Source organism: Palaemon carinicauda, chromosome 35 (genome assembly GCF_036898095.1).
Source record: "Palaemon carinicauda isolate YSFRI2023 chromosome 35, ASM3689809v2, whole genome shotgun sequence".
NCBI classification, from domain to species: Eukaryota; Metazoa; Arthropoda; class Malacostraca; order Decapoda; family Palaemonidae; genus Palaemon; species Palaemon carinicauda.
The window spans coordinates 71,106,448-71,125,906 of record NC_090759.1 but is presented as its reverse complement, the minus strand read 5'-3'; the positions used below and the strand labels follow the sequence as shown (position 1 = coordinate 71,125,906).

Here is a 19,459-nt window from a genome sequence, read left to right as displayed (position 1 = left end):
CTTCAGCAGCAGTAAACTGGCCTCGTCCTTCAGCAGCTGTAGTAAACTGGCCTCGTCCATCAGCAGCTGTAGTAAACTGGCTTCATTTTGGCCTCATCCATCAGCAGCAGTAACTGGCCTCGACCTTCAGCAGCAGTAGTAAACTGGTCTCGTCCTTCAGCAGTAGTAGTAAACTGGTCTCGTCCTTCAGCAGCAGTAGTAAACTGGTCTCGTCCTTCAGCAGCAGTAGTAAAACTGGTCTCGTCCTTCAGCAGCAGTAGTAAAACTGGTCTCGTCCTTCAGCAGCAGTAGTAAACAGGTCTCGTCCTTCAGCAGCAGTAGTAAACTGGTCTCGTCCTTCAGCAGCAGTAGTAAACTGGTCTCGTCCTTCAGCAGCAGTAGTAAACTGGTCTCGTCCTACAGCAGCAGTAGTAAACTGGTCTCGTCCTACAGCAGCAGTAGTAAACTGGTCTCGTCCTACAGCAGCAGTAGTAAACTGGTCTCGTCCTACAGCAGCAGTAGTAAACTGGTCTCGTCCTTCAGCAGCAGTAGTAAACTGGTCTCGTCCTTCAGCAGCAGTAGTAAACTGGTCTCGTCCTTCAGCAGCAGTAGTAAACTAGTCTCGTCCTTCAGCAGCAGTAGTAAACTGGTCTCGTCCTTCAGCAGCAGTAGAGTGGCCTCGTCCTTCAGCAGCAGTAAAGTGGCCTCGTCCTTCAGCGGCAGCAGCAAAGTGGCCTCGTCCTTCAGCGGCAGCAGCAAAGTGGCCTCGTCCTTCAGCGGCAGCAGCAAAGTGGCCTCGTCCTTCAGCGGCAGCAGTAAAGTGGCCTCGTCCTTCAGCGGCAGCAGTAAAGTGGCCTCGTCCTTCAGCGGCAGCAGTAAAGTGGCCTCGTCCTTCAGCGGCAGCAGTAAAGTGGCCTCGTCCTTCAGCAGTAGTAAACTGGCCTCGTCCTTCAGCAGCAGTAATCTGACTTCATTTTAGCCTCGTCCTTCAGCAGCAGTAAAGTGGCCTTGTCCTTCAGCGGCAGCAGTAAAGTGACCTCGTCCTTCAGCCGCAGCAGTAAAGTGGCCTCGTCCTTCAGCGGCAGCAGTAAAGTGATCTCGTCCTTCAGCGGCAGCAGTAAACTGGCCTCGTCCTTCAGCGGCAGCAGTAAAGTGGCCTCGTCCTTCAGCAGCAGTAGAGTGGCCTCGTCCTTCAGCGGCAGCAGAGTGGCCTCGTCCTTCAGCGGCAGCAGTAAAGTGGCCTCGTCCTTCAGCGGCAGCAGTAAAGTGGCCTCGTCCTTCAGCGGCAGCAGTAAAGTGGCCTCGTCCTTCAGCGGCAGCAGTAAAGTGGCCTCGTCCTTCAGCGGCAGCAGTAAAGTGGCCTCGTCCTTCAGCGGCAGCAGTAAAGTGGCCTCGTCCTTCAGCAGTAGTAAACTGGCCTCGTCCTTCAGCAGCAGTAATCTGACTTCATTTTAGCCTCGTCCTTCAGCAGCAGTAAAGTGGCCTCGTCCTTCAGCGGCAGCAGTAAAGTGACCTCGTCCTTCAGCCGCAGCAGTAAAGTGGCCTCGTCCTTCAGCGGCAGCAGTAAAGTGATCTCGTCCTTCAGCGGCAGCAGTAAACTGGCCTCGTCCTTCAGCGGCAGCAGTAAAGTGGCCTCGTCCTTCAGCAGCAGTAGAGTGGCCTCATCCTTCAGCGGCAGCAGTAAAGTGGCCTCGTCCTTCAGTGGCAGCAGCAAAGTAGCCTCGTCCTTCAGCGGCAGCAGTAAAGTGGCCTCGTCCTTCAGCGGCAGCAGTAAAGTGGCCTCGTCCTTCAGCGGCAGCAGTAAAGTGGCCTCGTCCTTCAGCGGCAGCAGTAAAGTGGCCTCGTCCTTCAGCAGTAGTAAACTGGCCTCGTCCTTCAGCAGCAGTAATCTGACTTCATTTTAGCCTCGTCCTTCAGCAGCAGTAAAGTGGCCTCGTCCTTCAGCGGCAGCAGTAAAGTGACCTCGTCCTTCAGCCGCAGCAGTAAAGTGGCCTCGTCCTTCAGCGGCAGCAGTAAAGTGGTCTCGTCCTTCAGCCGCAGCAGTAAACTGGCCTCGTCCTTCAGCGGCAGCAGTAAAGTGGCCTCGTCCTTCAGCAGCAGTAGAGTGGCCTCGTCCTTCAGCGGCAGCAGTAGAGTGGCCTCGTCCTTCAGCGGCAGCAGTAAACTGGCTTCATTTTGGCCTCATCCTTCAGCAGCAGTAAAGTGGCCTCGTCCTTCAGCAGCGACAGTAAACTGGCCTCAACCTTCAGCGGCAGTAGTAAAGTGGCCTCGTCTTTCAGCGGCAGCAGTAAAGTGGCCTCGTCCTTCAGCGGCAGCAGTAAAGTGGCCTCGTCCTTCAGCGGCAGCAGTAAAGTGGCCTCGTCCTTCAGCGGCAGCAGTAAAGTGGCCTCGTCCTTCAGCGGCAGCAGTAAAGTGGCCTCGTCCTTCAGCGGCAGCAGTAAAGTGGCCTCGTCCTTCAGCGGCAGCAGTAAAGTGGCCTCGTCCTTCAGCGGCAGCAGTAAAGTGGCCTCGTCCTTCAGCGGCAGCAGTAAAGTGGCCTCGTCCTTCAGCGGCAGCAGTAAAGTGGCCTCGTCCTTCAGCGGCAGCAGTAAAGTGGCCTCGTCCTTCAGCGGCAGCAGTAAAGTGGCCTCGTCCTTCAGCGGCAGCAGTAAAGTGGCCTCGTCCTTCAGCGGCAGCAGTAAAGTGGCCTCGTCCTTCAGCGGCAGCAGTAAAGTGGCCTCGTCCTTCAGCGGCAGCAGTAAAGTGGCCTCGTCCTTCAGCGGCAGCAGTAAAGTGGCCTCGTCCTTCAGCGGCAGTAGTAAACTGGCCTCGTCCTTCAGCAGCAGTAAACTGGCCTCGTCCTTCAGCAGCAGTAAACTGGCCTCGTCCTTCAGCAGCAGCAGTAAACTGGCCTCGTCCTTCAGCAGCAGTAAACTGGCCTCATCCTTCAGCAGCAGTAAACTGCCCTCATCCTTCAGCAGCAGGGAATTCCTCTCCTCTTAGTCCTCCGCCTCCAGAAACAGTAAACTCTTCTCTTCCTCTTAGTCTCCTTCAGCAGCAGTACAGTCCTCTTCCTCATCCTTCAGCACCAGTACAGTCCTAGTCCTCGTCCTTCAGGAGCACTTGTCCTCTCAAGTTTCCTCTCCTCTCTCCCCCAGTTGTTCAACTCCTTTCCCCGTAGTCCTCATCCTCTCCTCCAACAGTAGTAACCTCGTCTCTTCATACTTTTACTCCACCTCCAGCAGCAGTATTATGGAAAACAGATGTTAACTGCCGTTCGTTGTCTTGTACAAATTTTTGAAGATTTGCCTGTAATTGGAAAATTATTTTAAATCACAACTTTACAATTCCAACTATGAAAGATGTGTATATTCGTGTAAGTTTATTCATAAAATAAAGAAATTAACTACTACCTTTATACTTTGATTTCAACATCCAGATAAATTTTATGAAATTCTTTTTATACTTGTTGCATTTGGGACAGTATTATCTTGGAAGAAGTTATCTTCTTGATGAAAAGTTGCAGAAAAATTCCTTGCTTCTTCCAGTGCAGCAGTAATTGGAAAAATTTTTGTTCTTTGTAAATTTTATCAACTCACAGTATGGTTTACCAATAAACTCTCATGTACAAAACATGAAGAGCGTAAATACAATGACTAATAAAATTTATATATTACTCCATACTTTCTCTGCCATTTGCACTATAATCCCCCTCACCATAAACTATCTTAACTGTTGGGTGTAAAGGCAGGTGTTATGAGGTAATTTTGCACTTGTCCACACAATATGGTATGGAAGTACGATGTGTGCGCATCAATAGCATTTTATCATCTATAAAAGTATTGTGCAAAAAGTTCCTTTTCCGACCCACCTGTATAAAAAAACCTAAAGCTGTACGTGACTCAGAACTGTCGTAATTGAGTAAGTCTTGTCGGGTTGTCTCTGGCAATGCGCCTTGCGCAGAATCATTTTTTTCACGAGATGGTAATACTTAGTCAATTGCACAAAAACTTATTGCGCTATATCCATGGATTGAGGAATATTTCCACAATTAAATTTGATCTTAACGTGGGTACATCTTGCGGTGACCCACGTTAAGATCAACTTTAAAATATGTCTGTCAGTCAATGGATATAGCGCAATAAGTGTTTGCGCCATTGACTAAGCATTACAATCTCGTGAAAATCCTTATGCTGAACAAAGCACATTGCTAGAGACAATCTGATAAGAATTACACAACTACGACGGTCATGAGTCGCATACAGCTTTAGGTTTATACAGGTAGTAGGAAAGGGAACTTTTTGTAAACTATTTATAGCTGCTAAAAAGTGATGCGCACACACCTCGTACTTCCATACCACATTGTGTGGACACGTACAAAATTTCCTAATAATACCTACCTTTTACACAGACCTTTAACTAAGCTTTACAATCTCATGGAAATCATCTCATTTAACTAGGCACATTAACAGAGATAACCTGACACGACTTAAACAATTACGACGGTTATTGAGCAGCGTAACAATCAAACCAAGCTGGCGTAAATATTCACAGGTAACATTACTCTAAGGCAATAGCAATCACTGTCCTTTTTTAATGTCTAGCAAGACCAACAGTTATAAATTACAGACATGACTAAATAACTGGGAAGACCTACAATCATAAATTACTGACATGACTAAAATAACTGGCAAGACCCACAATCATAAATGACCAGCATGACTTGGTCATAAATTACTATTACTGACATTGATTTAAATAACTGGCAAGACCTACAATCATAAATAACTTGCATGACTTGGTAATTGATTACTATTACTGACATGACTAAATGACAGGCAACACCTACAATTATAAATAACCTGCATGACTTGGTCATAAATAACTGACATGATCAAATAACTGGCGACCCCTACTATCATAATTAACTGGCGACCCCTACTATCATAAATAACTGGCGACCCCTACTATTATAAATAACTGGCAAGACTTACAATCATAAATAATCACCATGACTTGGTCATAAATTATTACGGACATGACTAAATAACAGGCAAGACCTACAATCAAATTGCAGACATGACTAAATACCTGACAAGACTGGATCATAAATAACTGACATGACTAAAAAACTGGCTAGACCTAGTCATAAATTACTGACTATTAAATAACTGGCTAGACCTACAATAATAAATTACTGACATGACTAAATAACTGGCAAGACCTAATATAAATAACTGGCAAAACAATATTATGAATAACTGCCGAGATATATTGTGCAAGCATGAATAACCTGCATGACTTGTCATAAATTACTATTATTGATATGACTAAACTGGCAAGACTTCGTCATAAATAACCGACATGATTAAATAACTTGCAAGCAATGCCTACTATCATAAATATCTGGCAAGTCCTACAATTATAAATAAATGGCAAGACCTACAATCATAAATAACCTACATGACTTGGTCATAAATTACAATTACTGACATGACTAAACTGGCTAGACTTCTCAAATATCTGGCAAGACCTACCATTATAAATAACTGGCAAGACCTACAATCATAAATAACCTGCATGACTCAAAGTCATAAATTACTAGTACTGACATTACTAAATTGGCAAGACTTGGTCATAAATAACTGACATGACTAAATAACTGGTTAGACCTACAGTCATAAATTACTGACATGACTAAATAACTGACAAGACCTACTATCATAAATATCTGGCAAGACCTACAATTATAAATAACTGGCAAGACCTACAGTCATAAATAACCTGCATGGCTTAGTCATAAATAACTGGCAAGACTTGGTCATAAATAACCGAAATGACTAAACTGGCTAAACCTACAGTCATAAATTACTGGCATGACTAAATAACTGGCTAGACCTACAGTCATATATAACTGACATGACCAAATAACTGGCAAGACCTTCTATCATAAATGTCTAGCGAGACCTACAATTATAAATAACTGGCAAGACCTACAATCTTAAATAACCTGCATGACTTAGTCAAATTACTATTAGCCTACTGATATGACTAAATAACTGGCAAGACTTGATCATAAAAAAGTGGCATGACTAAATAACTTGCAAGACCTATTATAAATAACTGGCAAAATCTACAATAAAAAAATAACATGCAAGACCTACAATCATAAATACTTGGCAATACCAACAACCTTCGGTTCTATATGCTACGTAGGAGTCATTACTAGCTATTAGCTAAAATTATTACCTGGTTATGGTTAAAAACATGTCCCCCTAAGCTTTTATAACACAATTCGTGAATTTACTTCCAGCCAAGAATCCTTTTACAATGTTAGCTAAGTATGAATTCTACTGGAATATTCATGATCTTCGCTTGATAAACAGCATATTATAAAAATGCAAAAAGGACGGGTGGTTTTTTTTACTATTCTTTATAATAAAGACGATCTAATTTATCCTACGATACTATTTTCAGTATAAAAACGATTGAAGGAAAACCTTGGATAAGGTTTCTGGACTGCTAACCGACACTTTCACTCGATGCATATTCAGATAATTTCGCAATTGAATCTAACCTTTTTCTTTATGTTTACATAATTATATGTAGGCTACATTAAAAGACATTTAACATGTACCAGTATCCATTATTATCATTATCCTATATGTATCATTTATTGTATTATATGCTTTCAAACATTATTCCAGATGTTGCATATCAGCAGATTAATGAATTAATCTGCTGATATGCAACATCTGGAATAATGTTTGAAAGCACATAATACAATAAATGATACATATAAGATAATGATAATAATGGACACTGGTACATGTTAAATGCGTCTTTTCATGTACCTACAACTACATTCCAAACAACCAAGAACTCAAGTTCATAAGAATTTCTATAATCTTTTCCTTCATATATTTGTACTGCATTTATCCATCTATTCCAATAGTTAAAATTAAGATTTGAGAGCATGATCAAGCACAGCATATACACGCACGTCACCCATATTCTATTTTGACAACGCAAAGTAGTGAATTCTAGGTAATTGAATTAAATTTAAAATAAAAATTACGAAATTAAGCTATTTCAATTATTTTCAAAGTTTAAAATTCACAATATACTAGTTCCTACAATTACATCAACTGTAATTGTCCCACTTAGAAAAACTGACACCTAATGATGAATAGCGGATCTTATGAAGTTACTCGAAAAATTCCAATTAAAACATTGGCCTCAAAAAATTCAAAACATATAAACGTAGGATATAATTACCAACGTAATGTAATCACCTGCATTCACCCCTCTTAAATATCTACCAACGCCAAAGCAGTTTTGAAAATGTTCTAAAATCTAACAAAACCTTAAGAAAACTACCAATTGAAGAATAACCAAATTTCTGAACGGGTTTTCAAAATTACTCAAAAATTATGTACATTGGACTTGAGTTGACATTAATAAAGAAATATTTTAGTACTAAATACAAATCGCGTGCAGATAATAAAAGCAACTAAAAATCAATATTAAGAGGGGAAATAGAGACCTCACAATCTCAATGTCTCAAGTTAAAGATGGCGTACCATTAAAAGATCATTTTCAGTTAACTATTGGGATTTTGAGCTTGACACCTAACAATTCAGATACAATACACATTGTATATTGAATTTCGATCCCACACTGATTGCAAAGTACAATTTATTTTCAATACGGACTTCAAAGTAAAATTTTGATTCAATACTAGTTGCAAATTAGAATCTAGATTCAATAGAGACTGAAAATACAGATTTAATTTCAATTGGAATTGCAACTAGAATTAATTACGCTTGATACAGATTCCAAAGCAAGATTAATATTTAGTGAGTATTGAAAAGTGAACTGTTACTAATGGAACTATAACGTAAAAATGACTGCATATAAAGTGGGTCGAGACAACAAAGGTTTAGCCATGAACGCTACATATTAGTTATGTTCGTACAATGTAATGCTAATTATAAAAAAAGGACTTTTAGTAATTTTTTGGCGATTGAGGCTGACCCCAGGCTGGATAACGACAGGTCTAAAGATGTTAGGGTTCATGGGTCGTAGACAATCGCAAAGTAAAATTAATATTCAATATTTATTGCATTGTAAATATTATATTAAATACTGACTGCCAAGTAAAATCTATGCTCAATTATGATTGCAATGGCAAATTTAGATTAAATATACGGATTGCGTTATAAGATTTAGATTCATCACAGATTGCAAAGTGAAATTTTAATCTAATACTGGCTGCAAAGTAAAATCTGGATTCAGTGCCGATTATCAAAGTAAAATCTGGCTCCAGTGCCGATATCAAAGTATTATTTATATTCAATGCAAATCGCAAAGTGAAATATATATAAAATTCAGATTACAAAGTAATATTTTATTCAATGCGGAATGTAAAGTAAAATTTTGAGTCAATGAGGACTGCAAGGTAATCACTATAGCTGCAAAGGGGTGAAGTGGTTTACCTTTATCAAAATTAGAGAATTACTCCGTTTTAATAATGCGTTCCTATTACAGACGTTACTCATCTCTCCCCATTATGTGAAAATGTTCGTAAAATGAATCTCCGACTTTCGCTTTCATAAGACCTTACTTGACCATTATCTGAATCCCCTATATATGCACGTCACTGGGTTAATCTTAATCTTGAGGTTAACAATTAACACCACATATCGTTCTTCGCATAAGAAAACTTCCCTTTAGCGAACGAGTTAAGTAAAATCTCAGTCTTTAGCTACATTGCTCAAGGGTGTTTAGCCACAGTTTCTTTTTCAATGCCACGGTAATTTAACTTCTACGATGGTTTCAGAGCAGGGCTAGGCCTATACTTCCACGCAAATAAATTACCCCTCAAACAACAAACACTGCACACCAATTTCAAAACGCTTATCATATTGCCTTCACTTCACAATGAAAAGAATATAACCGTAACAAACCTCAAAGCCATGATGAAAACCTTGCCGTTCTTGAACTGCTTTCGAGGACGACACAACAACCAGAGTACCCCCCAATGCGGAACTGTCCCGCTTACCGGAAAAATTTTCTACTTTGGCTTAGAAATATACAAGGACTCAAGAATGGGGAAGTGGTGTACAATAAGTCAACGACTGCTTGAAATTTCTTCCTTTGGAAGAAACGTGGCGCCATCTACAAGTTAAACTTTTACCGTTTGACTTTTCCAAATCGAAGAGAACATACCAGTGTCCCAGTCTCCGAAATGAGAACAAATAACGATAATAGAATTTCTAAAACATTTCTTAAATAATTCATTTTTTTTCTATGGTTTTGATTTTATAAAAGAATGATATTTATAGATATAACACCTTTGGTATAGATATGTTGCAAATACATAGGTACTGGCAAATATGGGGACAAGACCAGTCAAGATTTCTTAAAATATATCCATAGATATGAAATTCATAATTTTACAATAGTAAAACAATATGCCTAATTTATCATAAGATGAGACATTAATGGAGCAAACCATATAATCTTTCTATTTTATCGATCAAAACTTAAGGAAATCTAATTGAAAATAAAAATTTACTATTTCTTAAATAAATAAAAAGTAAGCCAAATTAATTAAAATGTACTGTTTCTACAAGAACAGCTAATCCTCCTACCCCAGAAAGATATATGTGACACGAGAGGAATTATGATGTGTAGATAGATTCACAGAACCGCAAAATATGAACAATAACTTACATGTATTGTAAATGTTATCAATGGTCTGCCCCATAACGAAAAGAATGACTCCTTAAGTGACGAAACTACAAGGTTCAACTTTAAAGACGTTACTTATAGGCAAAGTTGGTAAAAGTGTGCATTCTGGGTACCATACACATAAAAAGGACATTGGTGATAAAAGATTGTCCCCAATCGGGACGACGGCTATCGTTACTACAAAACAGTACAGCAAAAGGGAAAATGTGGTTACAGGCCTTCACTTCATTTTGGCCCCCAACCACATGCTCATTATGGATGAAAATCGGAAGTTACCTGAAGTCTCTCTCTCTCTCTCTCTCTCTCTCTCTCTCTCTCTCTCTCTCTCTCTCTCTCTCTCTCTCTCTCCTTTAAAAAACTCGGAAATAAAGTTTAATTAGGATGATGATGCAAAATATAAGCTAGTTTTTAATGGTACGCTAATCAAAGCATAACCTAATAAATAATCTTTGATACTATTATTGGCTTTAGATACCGTTAAAAGTGTGTAAATAGAGAAAACGGAAACAATAAAAATGCTATTGTAAAAAATGTGACTGGGAGTATTTTATGGGTGACTATTATATAAGACTAAAGCGTGCTTTGCTTGAATAAACTGAGCTATAAACAAGGAGGTACTTTTCTAAACTACCTTAAGCATTAATCTAAAGTGTTGCCATTTTATGCATACTTATGGTTTCCTACATTAAACTCGATTAATCAAGCAAATACGTAAATCTATCCCTATGCATGCAAAAACGAAGTTGAAATGTTCAGTTTTATAGAAACAAATACTGTATTTAAGTGAAATGGAATTTATTAAGCTTTTAGCATTTGGTAGTTCACAGCAAAAACGTTTAATGAATAAGCATTTTCTTCGTTGCTAAAAACTAACATGGATAGCTACTAGAGGGGAGTTTGTTATAGGCCTATATGCTTATGAATTTCCGAGACAGTAAGAAAACACGCATCTCGATATAACGAGGCAGAGTAAAAACCCCCACTATCTTTACAATGAATTTAATAACGATCTTTGGTTAAAATTTAACAGATATAACTACATTTGTGTTAAAATAGCCTAAAGTCAAATGTAAGCCAAATCAAAGGAACTGAATGAAATTTAACATAAAAAGAAAACAACAATGTTTACTCAAAAAATGCGAGCTGGGTTTGATTTGTGGTAGTTGCAATAAGTAGACAAAATCTGATTATTATAATTATTCAGAAAGTTTTGTGTATTTAACTCAAAGCTCACCTACAATTTTTAAGTATAACCTCCTTTTAAAATTTTTAGACTAAAAATTCTCAAGATCATATTTTTCAATAACTTAGAGTCTTAAATATTGCCAAAATCTTTCGCATGTTAGGAAGAAACGTGAAATTTTTAAGAAATTAGACAAGAATAATCTAGATGGACAGTTTTCGTTAGTAAATAATATATGGAATAAACAATTGGTTGACATAGATAAAATAATCTAAGCTGTAAAGAATGCTATGTTTTGTGCTCACGTGTCTGAATTATCCACATTCTTTACATGGATACATAATTGTTTGATATTTCTGATAGATTATGTCTACTTATTTTATTTTCATCTAAAGAAAAAACGTGTACTTCTCTCTACGTTTCTAAATATAGACCACGAACTACTGTTATAGTAGCATTCTTTACTTTTCCATTATTAAAAGCAAGGTATCTAAGTTCAGACACGTTAATATAAACTTTCTTCATTCATTTCCTGTTGAATTAGGATCTCTCTCTCTCTCTCTCTCTCTCTCTCTCTCTCTCTCTCTCTCTCTCTCTCTCTCTCTCTCTCTCTCTCTCTCTCTCTCTCTCTCTCTCTCTCTCTCTCTCTCTCTCTCTCTCTAATTATTCAAGAATTTTAAATAACTCACTATGTGTCTTCTCCAACAAATTTGAATCACTAGATATTTCGTACACTCTTGGCAGAAAGCACTGTCATTTAAACACTTCACAGACTACTGACACTAAGGAGAACAGACCAGACTGTAAAGGGCAGGTAAAAATATAATGAAGGAAACTGAAACAGAACAAGGAGACTTTACTCTTGCCATGGAGATTCAAGAAAGGAGAAACCTGAAGTTTTCCCATTACCATTAGTACTGTGTACTGAAGAGTCCTCAGGTAAAAAAAAAAATGAAGAGAGGTAAAGATGATATCCAAACAATACGAAGACAATGCTTTCAAGGAAGGAACATATAGCTTGAGAAAGGATTTGCATGTTAAACTAATGCAGTTCTGTTAATTTCTAAATTAGTTATAGGCAACATAAATATAACTTTTCTACCCCTAACTAATCAACTAAAAGTTAGAGAACAAAAGAGGAAATTATGTGTGTGTGTGCGCACATTCTAAAAAGAAGCTAAGGTTCGATTTTTTTTTAAAGATTCAAATAATTCTAATTACCTTTTTATAAGATATTTGCAAGCCATCATCATAGTTTATTACACAGCATACTGATGTAGGCTTTGAGTCATTCATTAAATTCTTGCCAACTTGGCTGTTTCTCCATCAATTACTCACAAATAGCTCATTGAGAAAGTCATTTAAGATTTTTGAGGATCAATCGACCTTCAAGAGGTGTTTTAATTCTTTTATTCTGCCTAGTTTCGAATATTGTTCTCCTGCTTGGTCTTCAGTTGTCTTATCTCATCTTAAATTTGTTGGACAGGAAATTGTGGTTCATTAAATTTCTTATTTCTAATCTACATATTAATCTCTGGCGCAGTCGTTCAATTACTTCATCACGCATGTTGTATAGGATTTTTCATAATTCTGAACATCCTATACATCCAGATCTTCCCAGACTACCATCCTATAGGTAGTACTAGGAATGCAGTTAATTCTAAGTCATGCCTTCTCCATCATGAGGCTCAGCATTACACTGCGTTCTAAAAGTTTTATTACTACTGTGTCCAGATTGTGGCATGATCTTCCTGATCAGGCAGTTGAATCTGTGGAACTTCATTAGTTCAAAGTAGCAGCGAATGGTTTTTTTAATTAATTTATTTTTTTTTTTATGTAGAACAGGCTGACATACAGCAAGTCTCTCTTCATAGTTTATATATGACCGATTTATTCTAGCGTTACTGATCTAAAACATTTTGTATTAATTACTTATTACTTATGAATTTTATATCCTTTCCTCACTGGGCTATTTTTCCCATGTTGGAGCCTTTGGGCTTAAAGTATCCAGCTTTTCCAACTAGGATTATAGCTTATCTAATAATAATAATAATAATAATAATAATAATAATAATAATAATAATAATAATAATAATAATAATAATGGTGGTAACAACTTCTATAAGGAAGAGCATGACCATGTGACCATTAATTGAGGATTTTTTTAAAGAGCATGCCATAATTTTTTTTTTGTCTCCGAGATAATTAAAAGGTAAAAATCACCCCCCCCTCAAAAAAAAAAAAAAACAAGTAATAAATGTTAAGTAATTCATCTGGAAGAGTTAAGCCTCAATTATCAGAGTATTGTTTGAATCACTGGGTGCTCATGGAAATGTAGACACTGGCGATATGTTTTAAGTAATGTTTAATAGTTTTCATCAAATTAAAAGCAAACATCTAATTAATAAATAATTATTCACTTCTTAGACGTAATTTTTAAAGGAATATAAAGTTTTACAACTTTAGATGATCCTTAAAGCTGTTGAAATGTGATTAATAATTGATATAGTGTCTTTGTGTGGCCTACACATAGGCTAATTATTGTTCCTTGCTTGTCTTTGGCTAAACATTTATGGCAATGCCTTTTAGTCAAATTAAATGTAATTTTTTTTATTGTAGAATTTTTCAGTTAGTAGTAATGGGTGCTCTTGTATTTTTCTCTTATAAATTAATAAAATTCTATGATCTTGTGTGATGATACAAGTTTGATATTCTATTCACCACCACCTTATCAATGGAACTTAACTTTCACCATTCACTATGCTCTTGACCCATAATGGCAAAGGTAAATGTACAAAATCAAATGCTCTTGAAGGGGAGGAAACAGTTGTTTGACCTAATGTGCCTATTGGTCCAATGTTGCCTGGGATAGAATCAGAGAAATTTTAATCACATTGATTTTGATGTTGAAAGTGTAGTTCTATATATTAATCTTTAATTTTCTTCAAGACTTCCAGTATTAGTTCTAATTTTCAAGTTTCCATAGTGTTCAACAATAACTACTCTACCCATGTAAGACTATATTAATTACAAATGTTAAATTCTAGGCTGTCTTATAAATATAATAAAAAATACATAACTATTCAGCTCTTACTGTACTGCGCTCCGACTTAGAATATTCAGATAAGTCTAACTCTGTCTATCCTAACTAGGATATATCATAAGTTATGAAACCCCTTATTGTATGTAACACAACATAACCTATAATCTTTCCAGAATTGTCTTTTATTTCTATTACCTTATAAATGCATGGCCACAGAGCAGCTTACATAAATTCCTATTTGTGATAGGCTAGCATATGGTCGGAGGCTGGATGATTAAAAAATCCCTATCCCCCCCTAAGGTCTACAAATTGATAAGCAAGAGCTATACACGGAAAAACATAACTGTCTTGTATGTTGGGTAGAAAACATTTTTACAGTACTTACCAACTACAGTAGTTTGTGCATCCTCGCGTCCAATAGTGCTTACTTCACAGGAAAATTTGCAGAGAAACCAGATGTAGAACTTCACCCACTGTTTACTTGACCTTTTTAAAGAACTTCCCATTCCCCCCACCAGAGGGACTTTATCATAAGAGAATGGAGCAAGAGGGTAACTTTGGTTCAAATACTGTACCACACAAAATTTTGCTTTGATAACTTTGCATGTTAGAGGACCGTTCTTTGAATTCTATACCTGATCTAAATTTTAAAGGCATACTGTGTTGTGGTTTGAAAATTACATTTAAATTTTATTTACTTTCTTTTAAAAGTGATTTTTATGAACAGGGAATTGTATATTACTTGATAAAAACATCGAAAGACTCACTTTTAATACAGTACATGATCTACTGTCTCAGGATAAAATAGCTTTTTTTTTTTTTTGTATGGTAGGATCCTTTCTACTCATGGATTAAAAAAATTTCATTTTGTATAATTTTCAGGAGAGTACATGGACCATTATTCTTTTTTTCAAAAACCATTGTGTAAACACAGTCATAAATACAATATAACATATTGCCATCAGGCCACCATTGCTTATTTCCATTACTGTTTGCATGCTAAAATGAAAGTGAATGCTGTATGCTTCCCTTATTGGTAGCAGTGAAAAAGTTTACATAAATTCGTTTTTACAAAACTGAAGCTAAAAATATTGCAATAACTCTACAGATTTTAATGGGACAGTATATCTACTGGACTTTGTTGTTATCATTAAGATACTGTTATAATTTATAAATATTTTAGAAAGTTACGTAACATCTAGATACTTTTAGGAAAAAATTGCACTTAAGTAATTGATAAAATGACAATTTACTAAGAGGACATTACGGCAAGAACTCACAATGAATATCCTCCATATGGAAATAATTTTCGTAGATAACACATTCTGAGGTTCAATGAAACACAACATTATAAAAAGGTTCATGTATTATTGAGACCTGACACAGAAAACTTCATAATATTGTAATATAAAAATCACACAGGACATAGGTATATGCTAGAATGAGACCAATGCTCATTCACACATCTCTTCTATTTACACAATGTTTAACGCACTTGAAAACAAGTTTATCTTTTATTTAAACATATCTTAAAACATTTCACCTGATTTTTGTAGTTACTTTCATTAACACAACTTTGACTTTTGTATCTCATGTATTAAGTTCATTCAAAACACAAAATAAAGATACTGTAATTTGAATAATTATCATACACATTACTAAGTATCTACATAAATAGTATAACTTAATGAGCAATATAGTATATCATATGGCATTTAAACAGCTAAATGATCACACAGTTCACATCCAAGGTAGCTATGAGCAGAAGTTAAGTCATTATATGTGAACAGCAACGAGTCTGGTACTAGCCTACCATCTTGGTGCAAAAAATGAATTAAGAACATAAAATAATGAACAAACACAACTTGAGTCTCATTCACACAATTTTTATTGCAAAAATCAACAGCATGTATGACACAAAGATGCATTTTCAATGCAAAAATACCATCGCTTAAAGATGGCAAATAAAAAGAGTAAAATTAACTTAGAAAATAAAATAAAAGAGAAAAATTAAAACTGGACACCAGCTTAAAATCTTTTATGCAAACAGTTCCCAACATTCAGTTGAGAATTTTATAAAATAAAGCTTACTTGTACTGATGTCATCAATACATTTGTTTCCAAGAAAATAAACACAATTTACCAAAGACAAAGACTTCACATATCTTAACACAAACATAAACTGTGATACACTCAAGTGTATTATCACTATCTCACTACTTACTGCTGAATTACTTGAGGGAATGTAGAATTATATGAAATGAATTCCACAGGACATGATCATAACAGAAGATTATGGAAATTTGGAGATATGTAAAACCCTAAACAGTAAATAAAAAACCCAGTCTATACAAATGATAGTTCACTGCTATAGGTTTTCTGATGTGATCCACTATAAAAATGTAGAAAATATTACTAATGAAATACGAAAATTATCATAAAAGAATATAAAAGTTGATAAATGGTACCCTAATCTGTGGCTTTATTTACTATAAAGCTACAATTCTCAAATGAAATGAGATTCAAACTTCATAAAACTACCAAAACTGTATTACTGCCTCCTCGTTCATGAAACTTGGAATATTCAAGAAACTGGTAATAAGAAATATCCACAATTCTGAGGAAAAGTTTCCTTATCCCAATGATGCAAATAACACAATACAATTGATTTCCACAAAGCTTCATTTTGAAGTTACCAAAAGAATTTAAAATCAGGGCAGCTAGTATGCAACAAGTAAACAAAAGGTGTCATCTGGCTGCTCTTGATTCCTATCATTGAGTAAACATCCTAAAAATCAACAAAAAACAAACAGTGATATCTGATCCCCATTTATCCAGATCTTTATTTCTAAATCTACACCATTAATATGGTAAAAAACCATAACAGATCCTTCACAAAGTTATATAAACATTTGCATGGCATCATTATCAATACACTTGAGCAGCATTAACTAGCTAGGCCAGTGTATATTCATTGGGGAGATCTCAAAAACAATGGTTAGTAACAATGTTATTGAAGACAATATCAACAACAAGCAATTTCAGATGATAATTTTTCAATTAGCCGAGGAATGGATAAAACTTCAATAGCAACCTGTTTGAACACATTTATGCTACTATGTAAGCATCTGTTGATGAAAGTTGAAAGGACCCCAAGTATCACTGCCATCGCTAATTACATACAGCTGCTCAACAGCAAGGTTTATAAGAAATATGGAACATTAACCACAGAAATACTATATGGTTAAACTATCATCTGTGATGTCCAGCAATATGAAACTTAGAACTGTAATTATGAAACATTTTTCTTATAGATTACTGTACATATTCATTAGATTCTAATGTAAAGCCAAAAAATTGTTGGGAGTGTCACACTTTGATTAACATTGTAAAAGGTTTAAAACAAGAAATACTGATAATATTACGATGCACTAATGAGTAGCGTTAAATCTCCGCAGATTAATAGAGGATATGTCTTAAATAATGATTCTTTAAAAGGGGTCCAAAGTCCTATACACTATCACTGTACTCATACAAACTTCTTTACAAGGTGTCGTTTCAATGAGCACTCGCAATCTATGAGGATTACTATATATCTGTATATCTAATATACCTCACCATATTTCATCTACAACATGAGATAAACTGGTCTAATTTGAACAAACTTGATAGGAAAATTTTCTGCACTTACTGTTCTACACAATGAGGCAAAACTAAAAATAATATCTACTTGTCCTAGTCAAAACTAAAGTGGAGGGGTTCAATGTGTGCCTAACATACAGTGAGTATCAATCATTACTAAACTAATATACAGGATGTGCCTTCTGTAAACAGTAGCATTTGACACTTATGATCATGATACATTATCTAGGCTTATTTTGTAATTCAGGATACAGTTACTAAAAGCCATTGTGGAAAGACCATCAGTAATGAGACTTAACCAAATCATTGAGGAAAGAAATAAGTATTCCAAAACGGAATACTGCACTGCGATACCATATACATATTTAAATTCATTTTGGAAAACTCAAGACCCAAAACCTCTGATCTTGACACAATTCTCCATCAAAAACTTCAGAATAAGCACAATTTTATCCACATGTGATGGAGTCTATTATGAAAATGTCTACCAAAGACTAAAATACCTTTAACACTATTGGAGGCTTGGAAGCTAACCTCAAATGCACACACTTCCGTGACAAGCATTTGAAGGAATTATGTCAATATTCACAAAAAATAAAATATTTAATAAAAACTAACATCATTATAACCTTTTCTGTGGAATACATTATCAACAACAGATAAGATTAAAACAAATTTACCTCAAATGGTGTTTTTAACAATCTAAAGATTCCCTCTCATGTGGTGGAGGAAGTAACATTATGATGATGATGAAAAGGTTTGAATACCACAATTATAGTGTTGCCAGTAATCAGCTGACTGTAACATTAAGGAGCATCATCTCTTTCCACTGAACATGGGATTAAAAAAGCAAATTTAAAACAACACAGCATCCACAAAAACTACTATCTGAATATTCCTTGTGTACAATTCTATTGAATACCAGCAGTTTCCTATCGTTTTTATTGATTAAATTCAGTTACCTTGTCTTGGGAACCTAACATCTAATCTGCGCTACTCCTCTTTAAACAGTCTCTAGTGCACCTACAGATAAGCTTGGAAAATCTACTACAAACATTGAACAAAGAGACAGAAATTGGCAGTTTATTCACACCTGGATAATCAGATAGCTATGGATTTCCTCAAGACTCACTACTTGTTTATACAGTACATACAACTATGAATATTAACATCCATATCACCAGCGATGAAACGGTTTCAACAATGAGATTTGGCTACTTTTATTTATAACAAACCTTCCAACATCTACAGGGCAGTATGAAAAAACCATACTGTGCTGTAAATATTTTTGATAGTATGGAATGTTTCCCAACCCAATGAACAGTTGGCACACACATACCAACAAAACTTGGCAAAATGTAATAAAATGCTCTGCATAAGAAGGAGGGCTTTTTATTTTCCAATCTGGTTAGGTGCCTTTGTAAGAGGATATGATGGGAGTGGTTGATGGTACAATCTTTTGGCCAATTGTTATTACTTGGGTACTTCATCACCCTCAAGCTTTAAGATGGTAACTTCTATGCATCACTGCAAGAAAAGATTGATTACAATGGATTATTTCTAATTATCCAAAACAATACATTATATTAGAAATATGAAGCACTCTAAACAATAGGGAAGACAATTCTTATGAGCCTTATATATGATAACTTATTCTGCACATGATAAACTTTATTAGAAATTTAAAGTTCTATATACACCAAGTCAATCTTTTAATAGAAATTAACATCAACTTGATCAAACAAACTAAGCTTCAATATATATGAACATTCAAGTTTTCAGGATACAATGGGAAAGCAAATCAATTGTGCATTAGCCAAGGTTGTGTATAACATAACTATATTGTCTTGACATTGTCATCTTTAAAAAAAAAAATA

The 19,459-nt window shown here is 36.0% G+C and overlaps 1 protein-coding gene across 1 annotated transcript in view; it reads right to left on the bottom strand.

Annotated features, from left to right (window-relative positions):
• Nucleotides 1-15,288: 15,288 nt before the first annotated feature.
• Nucleotides 15,289-19,459, bottom strand: part of LOC137627352 (prominin-1-like) — a 72,326-nt gene continuing 68,155 nt past the window's right edge. Inside the window, exon 23 of the mRNA XM_068358437.1 lies at nucleotides 15,289-19,109. The gene's annotated coding sequence lies outside the window, so the exon portion shown is untranslated. The remainder of the gene's footprint in view (nucleotides 19,110-19,459) is intronic.